We start from the raw sequence: 14,605 nt of genomic DNA, 5'->3' as shown, positions 1-14,605 counted from the left end.
CAACTGCATATTCACACAGTGACCACGCGCGTATTTCGCCGTCATCAGGGTAACAAAATAAGGAGTTGTGGATAATCGGAATAGTCTTTAATGTATATAGAAGCTATCCAGCGAGGTACAAACTCCGTGCTTATTTATATATAGGTAATTTTTTGCAGTGGAAGCTGTCATGGACCCATCCAATAGTGTTTATGACGCGGTTATGTGCTGCAATTACCAAGTTACACACCGCGTCCGCACATTTAGTTTACTTAAAGACAGGGAGCCATTTTTGAACCTCTTACGCACTCGGAGGGAGATCGCTGCGAGCGCGCTCTGCAGCGAGAGATAAACGACGTCACTGCCGGCGAAGCCAATGGCGCGCCCCAGCTTTGCTGTGAGATAATTATGTCATCATGATGTTGCCTTAAACCCCGTTCCCCACTGTGTCTCTTCCCTGGAATGATACGTTGATGAACGCATATGTTCTATATGCGTAAGCATTTCTATGCCAACCCAACGAGAAACTTGTCCACCCGTGACGTAAGATGAATGGAATGGCACATACCCTCCTAAACAATGGCTCATAGCCCCGCAGTAGGGTTTCTGTGGTCGAACCACGAGTCTTTCGTCTAGGAATATAGAGCTTCGCCGTAGAAGCACTCGTAGAGTGCACTTTAAGGTTTTATAGCTTTTAGGCGCTCTTATGTAAGCCGAGGTTTTCCGGCCTTGCGCGGCCATTCTCTAATTTTGTGAGGAAAACATTTGCTATACGCGCTTAAAAGTCGGTGTGCAAAAAAACAACAACGTTGCCAACGTCGCCAACGTGCCAACGTTGCCTTGCCAACGTCGGTGCCGCGGAAAACGTCGTCCCATTTCGCTATAGACAAACAGTCGACAGATTAAGGGTATCAGTAATTATGTGCTGAAAAGAGGTTGAACGGTTGAACTTGGCCTTGCATCCCTAAAATGAAATTCCTTATAGCCTAAAGCTAAATGAGATAAGAGGTAGCATATGTGGTTTAAGGACACCCGAGCAGGCAGGTTCCTTTGTGGCACCGTATCCAGGTTTTCTGGACACAAGGGTTTAGTTCGCGTGAGCGCCACCACGGGGCGTACTCACCTTATTCTTTTCAAACTTGCCGCGGTGGCGCGTGATGACGTCAACCAAACAAAAAGAAAAAAAAGTAAAAGCTATCCCTGCGCATTGAACTTGTCCACAATGCTTGTCCCGCCGGCGTTATCAGTGTTCTTGATCAAGCGTATTCGCTCGTCACTGGAAATTACTCGTCTTCCAGCGTTTACTCGCGACGAGCAAATGTTGATTCTGGGCTTTTGGTGCGGTTCTTCTTTTTGTTGTCTTTTCTTTTCCTTTTCTTTTTCTTTTTTTCATTCTACGGAGTAAAGAAGGTAGCCTAACCGTCAGAAGCACTTCGGGGCAGCCTTTCTTCAGTCGGCAGACATTGCTGACGTCCAAACATCGCACAGCGCCTACTAGAGACGCCGTCGGGGATGGATTTTGATTTTCCCCTATCAAATTCGTTAAGGTGCATACAATTATTTCACTAGCGAATTTCAATGCACACTCATAGGCTATCGCCGCAGCTGCAAATCTAGATGTGCTTCAGTATTAAGACATATACATGGATATGTTGGTTTTTGACCTTGACACAAAAGTCACGAAACAAGAGTTGAGCAAACTGTCCCCGTGTCGTCGCAGGCTGTGCGAGGGGGCTAGTTCGTATTCCATGCTAACGAGAGAGCGCAAGAGCGGACACGGGACACTGAAGAGGCGACAAGGATAAGCGCAAATTTCCAACTGGGCGCTTGTCCTTGTAGCGTCTTTAGTGTCCCCTGTCCACTCTTGCGCTAGTCACTTCAGTCTGTGTCGTCATCCGTTAGCATTTTATGGCCGAAGCTGCTCGCAATATTAGGTCACATTTACTGGCCACCAGGCCAGGTACACCTTTGGGTACGACATATACAGTACTTGCAGTTAGTTTCCAAAGTAGTCTCCTATGGCGGTTATCCACGTGCGTTAAGCAAGAACGCTATTTAAAATTATTGTGCAGTAATATATGTGGGATGTATGTTCTCCACATTCTTTACCATGTTGCCGTTCCGTCTTTATTATATAGCCGCAATGTAGACTAGCAGCTATCGAACGCTATAAAGGCTATCCACATATTCAATCCTTAATGACCATCGGTTATCTTCCCTCCTCATTACATGTCCTGCCCTTGCCCATTTCTTTTTCTTGGTTTCAACTAAGATGTCATTAACTCGAGTTTGTTCCCTCACCCAATCTGCTCTTTTCTCATCGCTTTAGGTTACACCCATCATTCTTCTTTCAATAGCTCGTTGCCTCGTCCACAATTTAAGTAGAATCCTTTTCACAAGCCTCCAAGTTTCTGCCCCGTAGGGCGAGTACTGGTAAGACACAGCTATTATGCACGGACTGGATTCCAGGGGAAGGGAAGCGTAGCAGGGGGCGGCAGAAAGTTAGGTGGGCGGATGAGATTAAGAAGTTTGCAGGGACGACATGGCCACAATTAGTAGATGACCGGGGTTGTTGGAGAAGTATGGCAGAGGTCTTTGCCCTGCAATGGGCGTAACCAGTTTGATGATGATGATGATGATAATGATGACATATTCAAAGACTTCACGTGCAACTACCGACACTTATTTGTATTCAAAAGTTGTGCGACTGCCCAGGAGATTCTTAACGAATGTTACATAACGCATTATGAGGATTTACTTGCCAAAACCACGATTTCATTATGAGGCACGCCGTAGTGGAGGATTCGGGAATCATTTAGATCACTTGGGATTTTTAACGCGCGCCTAACCCTAAGTACGCGGGTTTTCGCATTTGACGCCCATTGAAATACGTCTGCCGTGGTTCGGATTCGATCCCGAGACCACGTGATTAGCAGCCGAACCCAATAAAAGCTTAGCAACTACGGAGGGAAAGGAATGTTGGCAGTAGGAGGAAGGTGACAGCCGGCACGTGAGACAATTTGTTTCCATCCTCATTGCGCGAGAATGGGTACCATCTGTCCAAGAATGACACCGTAGAATGCCCTGTATTCAATGTGATGGAGTCCACTTCCAATATTTCAGACCCGAATCATACTGTAACTCAAGCTGCAGTATCCGCAGCTTTTTCGCCGTCTTCCCTTTTCACTAATGTTTTTGTTTGGTGAAAATAAAACACTGACTGACTGACTGACTGACTGACTACTGACGACCAGGCATCTCGCTAATACGTGCAGTCGCTTGACAGCAGCCGAGCGCTGGCGTCGGCCACAGGACCTACTTGACCTTTGTTCAACGCTTGCCGACATTCTCGCCTTATTTCGCACCATTGCGTTTCAACTGAAGTGCTTCAACAGCCGATTTATTTGTGCCAGAATTGGGCCACCCTGTCAACGTTATGGTTTCTTATTTTTAAGTCATCTTTTATATTTAGGCTAATGCTGTACTGAAATTTCCAGCGGTATCACTTTTTCCAAAATGCCCGCATTTTTGTCGGCCTCTGTTAATATTTTGGAGGATTTGTAATAGACGTGGAAACGATTGCATGGCCCCCTGACCAAGCTGCTCAAAAAGTCATTTTAAATCACTGAGGTCTTGTGCAAGCTTCCGCCTTCTTGCCGTTCATCAACCTCCTTATTTCCCTGTCACCTGTATCCCATTTTGACGACTCCAATCCCACGGAAGTTGGCGACGATATAATGTCCATGGGATTAAAGCCATTTAAATCAATTCTACTGTGGATACGACAGCCGCTTTTGCTCACTGTGGATGGAAATGTTGCGTTAATGAGCGCCATGCTGAAGCATCTAAATTGATAGTCACAAGATTATGCGGATCCCACGTATGTGCGAATCGATGTAAGCAAAGCTTTCTGTGTTTGTTGTCATTGTTAAAAGTAATCTCCACAGAGTAGTCAGGCACACTCTAATCAAATGTTGTCAATGTTTGCCTGATTACGCCCGCCATTGTGATGCAAATAAACGTAACTCCAACTGAATGAAACGCTGAGGTCATCCTTAACAAGATCAACAGGCGCCCCAGTGCTCGATCTTATGATGCCCCTATTCGTAAGCTTATATTCGTGATTTAGTTATTTGGGCGGGGAGGGGGGAGGAGAGCGATGTGCTCTTATACCGTAGAAACATCCTTCGGACGTCTGTGATGTGCTCGTTTTTATTCTCAAGTACCCAATGAAAACTGTCATCGCTGCAACTTCATGATGTCCTGGTGGCAGGCCACCATGGCATGTCGCGCAAGTATGACCACGCTCATTCATTTGGGTTAGCATATATTATTTGGTTACCATATACCAGAGCTCGAAAAGGGCGGCCAATTCACTACGTGCCTTTGCTCTGTTTACTTCCGCAAAGTGTGTGTCTATCGCTGTGGTTACCATATACGTCTAGCGGTATGCTACCACTCAAGCCTTTCTGTTGGCTGAGCAACTGAAGTCGCAGGCTTTCTTCAACACTGCGTCGACGTTCAATATGGCTATCCTCAATTACTTTTCGCGGGCTTCGCTCACCGCCTTCTCTCCAATGTCATCTCCTCTACTACTCGCTCCTGCTAGACACAGCACAAACACGCAACGACCTTAATGAAGTATCAATAACACGCTAGTTGACATGCTGTCGACGTACATTTCCGCTGAGCACCGGGATTGGAGCTTGGTCCTGTCAATGGAGACATTATCGGTCTACAGCTTCGCTCAACAACACCGCTCGTTACTCATCACTTTTTTTTTGTCGACAAGAGCATAGTGTATTTCCTCTGAATGTACTTTCGGCTTTAAGTGGGACATTGCACACCCGCTTATTCTGTTACGTTGACGGCGACCGCTGTCGTCAGGGTGCCGCCTAATTCTGAGCGTCGCAGTCACCAGAGCGCACATAAAGCTGTCTTCCCATACAAACCACCGGGATTCGAGCCCATCTCCCAAATGCAGCATCTTGCATTTGGGAGAAGGGCACTCTAACCATTACGCTACCACCTGCCTCCACCAATTTCCGTTTATCTGCCTTCCCACTTCTCGTTTTTGCCGCAGACGCAGGAAGAACGGATGCAGAAACGAAAAAACAAGTAAAGATTACTTGAGCCGCCAGTGACGCATGACCTTAACCTTTGCAGGTTACTCTCATTGGAGCGCACGTAGGCTTGCGGCTTCGTGCAGATGGTGGGTCGCCTTAGCTTTATTGTAAATTTGCTTTCACCAACTCTTTTCAGCTAGAACTGCAACGCCGGACAAAAATGAGACCTACCGTTGAATATTTTTCTTGTTTTGTAGGTTTAAAGCAAAAACGCTCATTGGCACAAATAGTGATTTTTTTAAGAAATGCATAAGGATGCTATATTTCAAGGTCAAGTTTTGTTAATACGGCCCGGCACCACGTATCGACGAAAGGGCATCACAGTGCCGATGCACGCGGCAGGTTACTGAATGATGAAAACAGGAAACGACTGTTTTTCAGTTCTCGCAACATATTGTACACAGAACACAAGGCACCCTCCACCATGACATTTTTTTTTGACAACAGCGACACACAATGCCGGACTGATATACTTCCTAAAGGGGTCTCATTTTAATTTTCATCGCAGAACCGCAAGCAGAGTTGCGTCGCGCGTATAGCGCAGCCACGTACTGTAGCTGTGCTCCTTTTCCTCTAACAATATGGCCGCTGGCGGCTTCACGCGCTCCCGTAGGTGGCGGATTGGACTGTCACTCCAGAAGTTTAAATACATAACCTCTTTGCATAGAAACGACGGCATGATTGTTAAAGTCATTGCACTCCAGACTGATCTTGATGAGCTAACTCATTGGTGCGGCAGGGCAGATGGTAATTAACGCAGACACAACTATACATCTCAAGTTTACTTCCGCTGCTAAGACAATTCCTAATGCCCACACAGTTAATAATACTATCATTGAAACTTCAGCGTCGGCAAAATACCTCGGTGTAAATTTTAGCTCGTATTTATCCTGGAGCACTCATATTGAAGTGATTACTACCAAAGACATAACAAAACTTGGTCTTCTTACACGCCGACTACACCAAGCCAACCAGGATACAAAGCTATATGCATTCAACATGCTAATCAGGCCTGTGATGAATACGCATCCGTGATCTGAAACCCTCATTATACCTATCTTGTTAACATATTGGAGTCTATACAAAACAAGGCTGCTCGATTCATCCTTTTCCGTTACTCTCGGTATCAATGTGTAACAGTACTGAAAATATTGCTCCATCTCCCGCCTCTGGTCATGCGCAGAAAACTGAGCCATTTACCTTTTCTCCATACTTTCTACCACAGCACCACACCATTCGCAAGTTCACATCTTCTCGCGGTGCCGCACACACCGGCTCGTGTAGATAACATGAAGAAGACTAAACCCATTTTCGCTCGGACAGAACGATACAAATACTCACCTTTGGTCCTGGCTATTGAAGAGTGGAATTCGCTTCCTTCTAGCATTGCGGCTATCGCTGGAACATCATCACTTCATACAGCTCTTTGGTCCATACTTAGAAAACTCCACTGTAGAATGATGTGCGTTTTTTTTTCGTTTTTTTTTCAGTGTGTGCGTGGGGGCCGTAACGTTCCGTGGAATGTTAGATGACATGTTTTGTAACTTCTGAAAGTGCGATTTTTGTTTTGTTTTGTGGGATTTGCTACATGTGCATTTTTTTCATTACCTGTTCTTAGCCATTTTCTTGCCTATTAATTTTTACCTCGCTGATTAGCTTGTTTATTCCTGTTTTCAGCCGTTTATATTCTGTGTTGTATATTGTTAAGTTTTTTTTTTATGAATCCCCCCCTATGAAACGCCCGCATTGGGCCTTCGTATTGGATGGATGGATGCGAAACTTTAATAAGGTCCTGAGGTACGCGACTCAGCGCGCTGCGGGCCGCTCCCACGTTGGGACAGCCAGGCCTTGCCCGACCGCCGCATCGTGGGCCCTCTGGACAGCCCATAGTTGCACCCCAGCATCAGGGCTCTTGATAGCGGAGAGCCACTTTTCTTCATTGATTTCCTCTGTGCCTCGTAACGAGGGGCAACGCCAGAGCATATGATCTAGGCTAGCGATGTCATTGCAATGCCTGCAAGAACTAGTGGCATAGGTGTCGGGATAAATTTTGTGGAATAAAGCCGGGCTGGGATAAGAGCCTGTTTGCAGTAATCTGAGGGTCAATGCCTGCGCTCTATTTAACTTCTTGTGTGGAAGGGGAAACTCTCTCCTGCCGAGATAAAAGTGCTGCGCAATTTCGTTATATGTGGTCGGTTGATCTCTATTCTCCACCGCTGCGGGCCGGCGTTGGAGTTCTCCATGGTCGCGGAAAGTGAGACCTCGCGCCTTGGAGTGGGCCAGCTCGTTGAGGTTTCTGGGGCCTCCCGTGATGGATCCCATGTGAGCGGGGAACCACGTGAGAGTGTGGGTGGTGATGATTTTGCCGTCGAGGAAATATTGTTGGCTTGGATATGTTTGCCACGAGGCCCAAGTCGGTACCCTGTCTTCTAACGCGTTCTTTTGTTTTCGTCTCTGTCTTGAAGGGACGCGCACTGCAACATGCTGCAATGGTGCTTGCGTTGAGCGTATGTAAGGTGAGAAACGCGGTTGTAAAATGTCTGTTCAATAACCTGTGCAGTAATTCAAGTTTATATTATTCGCGCATTAGTAAGAGTCACGAATATGGCAACCGTAACCGCAAGCGTCACGTTATGGTCGTAACTTGTCGCGACAGCGTAGTTGAAATCCACTGACCCTGCCACTAAGAAATACGTGGCGAGGTATGGCTGATGAATAATTAATTGCGAAGATTGGTTTTCAGTAAACGTTTGTTACCAAGAACGGCGGGTGCTTATACTACCGCAAAGGACGGATGCTGGGTGGTGACTCCAACCATTTACTCGGCACATCACACATCTCCACTGGAATTCAAATGGTTTCACCCACTCTTGCTTATATTCTCTCGCCTTTAAACTGCGACTTCGCCTGCCACCCGAGCTCCAGCTTTTCCTCTTTGTCCCCCGCTTCTTTCCCAATCTGCTGAGACGTGCTTCCACTGATGATTGCTCTTCTTTTTTCTCAATAAATGAAGGCATTCATTCATGCATTCCTAAGTTACTGCAGAACACAGCGTGCCTTTATCTTCATAACCGCCTTGTCTCGCACCTGGACTCTCCAATCGCAAAACAAAGTTGCGGTGTTGCAAATGGCTGGGCGTCACATATACAATTTTCTAGGAATGGCCAGTAGCACGGCGGGCAATTTTCGGTGGGTGACGAGACAGTATATAGAACACCTTCTCTGCCATATCCACACTCAGTGCTCTGCTTCGTGAGCTACTATTAGCCGCTACTACGAAATACGAAATGAAAGAAACCTAGCTGGGCTGGTCACGGACAGCTCTTTTTGGATTCGTGATGCGTCGATTTAAAATATATATATTTCTTTTTAAGCCTAAATGACAGCGATATAAGGGAGGTGAGTTACGGTAGCTCGTTGGTTTGGACTAACGACGCTCTTCATGCAGCCCTTTCGTCTTATGCGTGTTTGCGGACGGGAATGAGTATTATTTTTATTATGGGGTATTACGTGCCAAAACCACTTTCTGATTATGAGGCACGCCGACGTGGAGGACTCCGGGAATTTTGACCACCTGGAGTTCTTTAACGTGCCCCTAAATATAGGTACACGGGTGTTTTCGTCTCCATCGAAATGCGGCCGCCGTGGCCGGGATTCGATCCCGCGACCTCGTGCTCAGCAGCCGAACACCATAGCCACTGAGCAACCACGGCGGGTAACGGGAATGAAAGATAAGAGGGTAACACGCCTTCCTGAAATGAAACATTCAGAATAACTCATTGTTTGACGGTTAGACATATGTTGAGGGTCCCGAATACGAACCACCTGCAAGTCTGTATCAGCTTGCAAAGAGGAACTCAGATTAAACGTTGTCAATAGGATAGGCATTTAATTATCATAAAGATATATTTATTGAAATTCCTTACCATGAGGTGAAAGCCGACTATAAGCATTTAAATTTTCTGTGTTATTAAAGCTTCCTGTTAATAAAAGGTTACTGTGCTTTACAGCCTCCTAAATTACGTTATAAAAACAAATTGGTGCGGTAAATGTGTAAACGCACAGGCAAGAAAAGGCCTAGTCTGTTTCCAAGTATTCACTCAATGAAGATGGAGCGCCTCTATACTCTCACATTGTAGGGATGTCAAGAACAAAACACTTCGAAAGAGTGAGTCACGAATACAACTCATTATAAGGTGATCTTGCGCTGGAAAAGAAAACGCTCAAAGTGCAACGATGGCTGCGCGCAAAGTGCTTCCTCTGATTCCGATCTACGGATCAAGGCGTCAGTTCGTCAGACTGAAATGCTCGTACATTGCAGCGCAATCTCGGGTCCTCAAATGTGATGGATCATGTACGCCAGTATTCGCTTCACGCGCGCAATCTGATAAGATAACACTCTTTCGCTATTAAATCCGTGACAACATACTGGATATTAGAAACACATGCAGGCGCGTCTTGAGCTAACTGATAACTTTGGAACTGTGGTTAGACGCTAAAAAAAGCGCCCCCCCCCGCCCCCTATAATAGAGAATACAACTGCTTTCAATATTAGCTGAAACATAGTGCTTGTGGTTTAAAAAGGGCCCTCAACACTTCACAGCGGCGCCGACATAAAGGAAATTCAAGCGCGAACCACTTTCCAATTACTGGTATTTACCAAACCAGCGTATCGTGGTTCAATGTATCCCAGTGGTCCAGGGGCCACTTCCACCACGGGTACTGTGTCGGAGCTCATATTTCATGTCAGCATTCATTGTCACAAAATCACAGTATTCTTTCTTTAGATCTTATCATTAGACAGCTAAAGTACATCCAGTGAAATCCTCATCTTAATTTTTCAATACTTTTCGTTCTAACGTACACATCCGTGCTGATCCATATGTTACAAAGTACTGAAAATGTACCCAATGCTTTCCTCCAGGCAGCAGTTTTTATTCCTTATGATGCCAGGAAAGCGAGCCTGATGCCACCAATGCTCAGAATTTGGGTTTAGCGCTCGTCCTGTCTGCTCCTTTCTGTGTCCGTGTTTCACTTCGCGCTAGAAGCCAAAATCATGTTACCGTACCAACTCGCCCAACTGTCTATCCTTTTGCAATGCTCAGAAACCGAGAAATCGGGAGCGCGCACAATGTACCCGTACACCTTGTGGGATGTACCGTAGCGCTGAGGTGCTTCTTGTATAATGTATGAGAATCGGTTGTAAAGGCAGTCGTGCAAGGTTGGGCACATGTGCTCAAGCTCATGAAGTTGATTTGTGCCAAGATAGCCTGTCCAAGCTTTCACACTTACTTTATAAGAAGTCTACAACACCATCAATATGCCGGCTGCTTTTAACTGCACGAAACAAAACTATTGAAACGATACAAACAATGTTGACATCATTTTATCATTCGAGTGTTCTGATTGGTAATCTCTAGATGCGGGGTAAGTTGAGAAGTTGTTTGCGTAATTAGCAAAGCTACGTTAATTAAATTTTCAGTAATGGTTCTTACGTGGCTAAAGAAAATGAGCAGTTTGGAGCCGGTCCTCAAGATTATGCAGCCAAGCGCAATACTTTCGACTAAACATGCTTCTGTAAGAGCCATGCGAACGAAAATTTTCCAAGTAAACACTCTTGGGAGGCGTAACTGACGCAGAACAGAAAAGGAACATCTGTAAAGCCACAGAAAGAACAGCAGTTCACGACGGGACACAAAGGAGGAACCACACACAAACTGCGCTAACAACTTCAAACGCTGTTCTTTATGTGATAATGAAGCAACTAGACAGTCACTCATTCCTTCGAAACCTGTAAAGTCAACCTGAACACATCTTGCCTTTTGGGATGCTGTCATCAATAGTATGGCCCCGCGAACATATTCCCCGTGGCCTGATAGTCGCGTTCCATTTTTATTCATGCTGTTTTATATAAGGCAAGCAGTTTAAAGTTTTGGTGTCAATGCGGCAGTGTACGTGTGCCACCGAAAGCTTGCTTGGTCGCAGAAGCGATGCATGAAAGAATGATGGTGCAGATTTAGCGCGTCTTTGGCAGCAAGACAATGCGCGGCCGCCGAGGGAAGGAAGATAACGAAAGTGAACAGCTTAGTAGCTGCTCACGGAGCCGTGCCGATGGTGACGGGGCCATTATGACGAAATCTGAGGCGGCGATATTGATGGCTGCAGCGTTTTTGTTTTCTTTTATTCTTTTATTCTTTTTTTTTTTACAGCGAAGTCGTTAAGAGGAAGCTTTAATAACACGGGCCCTACTCCGACTCGGCCTATTCAAATAGTTGTAAAACGCCGAAACGCTTTTCTTAGATAACCCCTGGACCAATTTTAATGAAATTTGTTGGATTCGGGAGATAAAGGTAAATTCTAGTGACAATTGGAAGCGGAATTTCTATTTAGGGCCTGAATTTCGGTAAAAGATATTCAAAAATTCGAATGTGCGAAAAGTACACCTGCACGAAGTTTACAAATTATTAACTCCGCATCAAGAACTGATATCACGGTTCTGTAAACAGCGTCCATTAGACAATTAAAAATGGACAGCTCCAATATGCCAATTTATATCTTACGTGAAGTCGTTACGTTGTGAACAAGGGTTGTGGAAAAGCCGTATTTCCATATTACTAAATTTTTTCAGATTCATGCGTAAGATATAAATTTTGCCTGCGTTATATGTGCTGTTAGATTCAATGTACATAATCTTGATATCAGTCTTCATTGCCGAAAGAGAGTTGTAATCTTGATGGTTTCGTTTTCTTAAAATTTGCAATTTTTAACAATTTTGAATAATGAAATGATGACCAAAATCAAGAATTCGAAACCAATAGACACTAGATTTTAAGTTTCTGTTTTAAATGCAACAAACCTTGTCAAATTAGATGCAGTGGCTGTCGAGAAAAACAAATTCTCCTTTTGCATTTATTTAGATAGGACCACAAGAGCTAAAGCTCCCTCTTAAGGGCTACTTTCCCTACTATCGCGTCCGCGTGTAGAGCCAAATCCCGAAGATAGCGTAATACCGAGCCGACCCGCAGCGGTGGTGAAGCATGCGTTCAGCGCTACCCATACGTGGGCTGATCCCGAATGTAACGCCATGTCGGGGAGACCCGCGGCGGAGATGAAGCAGGCGTTAAGCACTCCCCATACGTGGGCCGATGCCGAAGACAGTGAAATGCGCGGCCGACATACGGTGGAGGTGCAGTTCGCCATTAAGGGGCCCACATACACAGCTTTGCAGGTCATGTTTCTTCACAGAGTGGAAGGGCACTGAGATTTTTTAGTTATCCGCGTTTATCCTGCATGCGTCTGCGATGAAAACAAGAAGCAGGTATGCCTGGAAAATCTAAGGTGGTGGAAGCAGGTGGTAGCGAAGATGTTAGCATACCCAGCCCCTGCACGTACGTATATCTGCGTTGACATGGGTTCGTGGTAGTGATAGCGACCAAAGCTCTACTTTTTCTACGTACTCAAGGTGGTAGCTCACCTTGAGGAGTATTAAGTAACAATTATTAATATACGTACTTTGCGATGATGAAAAAGAAGCAGAAACGTCACTGGTGTTGTCTAACTATTCATAAACAAACCCCCAAATTTCAATTGGCCCACCCCCAAACATTAAATAGCCCCACCCCCAAATTTCAAGTTGGCACACCCTCAAATTAAAATTGGCCCACCCCAAAATTTAAAGTCGGCCACGCCCGATTTTTTTCGCCCAGCCTTAAACTTGGAGTTGGCCCAATCCCCAATTTCAATTGGGCCACCCCTAATTTTCAAGTTGGTCCACCCACAAATTTCCATAAATCGTCCCCCAAATTTCCAGTCGACGCACCCCAAAATTTAGGTTGGCCCACCCCCATATCGCCCCCAAGTTCAGATTGGCCGACCCCGAGATTGCCCCCACATTTAGGTAAGACCAACCCCATATCACCCCCAAATACAGATTGGCCCGCCTCCACAGTACCACCAAATTTATATTGGCCCACTCCAATACCACCTGAAAATCGAGGTTGACCCACTCCCATATCAGCCCCAAACTAACCCTGGCCCACCCCTCGATCACCTCAAATTTAGGATGGCCCACCGCAAATCATGCCCCAATATAGGTTAGTCCACTCATCACACCCCCACCCCCCCAATTCAGCTTGGCCCAGCCAAACATCACCCCCATGGTTTGGTTAGCCCGTCCCCATGTTACGTCCAAATTTAGGTTCGCCCACCCCCATATCATCCCCAAATCCAGGTTGGCCCACCGCCATATCAGCCCCAAACTTTGCCTGGCCCTTTCGTCTATCACCTCAAATTTAGGATGGCCCACCGCAAATTACTCCCAAATTTAGGTTACTGCGGTACTCGCCAAAGAATGCTGCGCATTAAAAGCAAATGCACCGAACGAAGTACATTTATTCAAATGGTTTTTTACGGCCACACTTACGGATTGATACCACTTGGCTGTAGGGAACACATTAACAGCAGCTATTAATCCAGACGCTGCACAGCTTCTCCTAGTTGGTGTATTTCTTATTTGGATGAATCTTTAGAAATAATTAACGTTCGGGCAGCGACTCAGCCTAGCAGACCCTTTGTTCCACACGAATGTTGTATAGGAATGGCACTGGCCACCGGGTGGCATTGTGGCACAGGTGGACGTGATTCGTTCGGAGTGTGTGCCATTAAGGACAGCCGAAAGTCGAAGAAAACAGACCTTCCAGAAGAACGCAATAAGCATAGCCATATTGTTCTCGCAGGTTCCACGCTACAAAGCACGAAAGTCTTTTTTTTTTCATTACACAAAGTCAAGCGCAAGCTTCTAGTTATGATGTCCAATGAATAAAATCTTCATGAAAGCAATGACTTAACAAATGGACACGGTACTGCTACGTTTCATGAAGGAAAAAAAGAAAGCATAATATTTTGATAGCACCACTGGAAAACCAGGACCGAAAGCAATTCTTGAGTTTTGTGTTTATGCCATTTGATAGGAGACTATAAATCCTATATGGCTTTAAAGAAATGCGCTGCTGAAAAACCAAAACCGAAAGCAAATCTTGGGTTTTGTGATTCTGCCATCTAGTGAGAAACTACAAAACTAGGTCCTATGCTGCTTTAAAAAACGTGGGAAGCGGGCATCGAACCGCGGCCGCCGTTATGCGGTACTAAAGGTGCTCGCTATTCTACCACTCGGCCACGGCTACCGAGGCTTCGCCAAGCGGGACGCTGATGTTTTTATAGATACCACGGGAATTTTCACGACAGTGTTACAGAAATCGCTTTCGGGAACAGTCTTACGCCAAATCTGGAAAGACGAGATAGGCATCAATCGAAAGCTGAGTCTCCGGACTACATACGCTGCACTGCGTATTACGATAGACGGGTTAGTTTTATTACAGTCATCGTTCTTGCCTCGAAAATCAAGCACAAATGTTCGTCGTTTCCATAGGCTTCCATTGCTAAAACTTTAACCGCTGTGGGAACAAAATTCTTACGTGCCATAGCGTGATGACTGCATTTGG

General features: G+C 45.6%; 2 protein-coding genes across 9 annotated transcripts in view; both read right to left on the bottom strand.

The window, feature by feature from the left end:
* LOC135914492 (kielin/chordin-like protein) overlaps window positions 1-14,605 on the bottom strand; it is a 584,091-nt gene that overhangs the window by 447,729 nt on the left and 121,757 nt on the right. The gene's annotated exons all lie outside the window — the stretch shown is intronic.
* LOC135914491 (multiple epidermal growth factor-like domains protein 10) overlaps window positions 1-14,605 on the bottom strand; it is a 164,316-nt gene that overhangs the window by 86,426 nt on the left and 63,285 nt on the right. The gene's annotated exons all lie outside the window — the stretch shown is intronic.

Source organism: Dermacentor albipictus, chromosome 8 (assembly GCF_038994185.2).
Source record: "Dermacentor albipictus isolate Rhodes 1998 colony chromosome 8, USDA_Dalb.pri_finalv2, whole genome shotgun sequence".
Lineage (NCBI taxonomy): Eukaryota > Metazoa > Arthropoda > Arachnida > Ixodida > Ixodidae > Dermacentor > Dermacentor albipictus.
The sequence above is the reverse complement of the archived record's forward strand: the minus strand, read 5'-3'. Positions and strand labels throughout refer to the sequence as shown.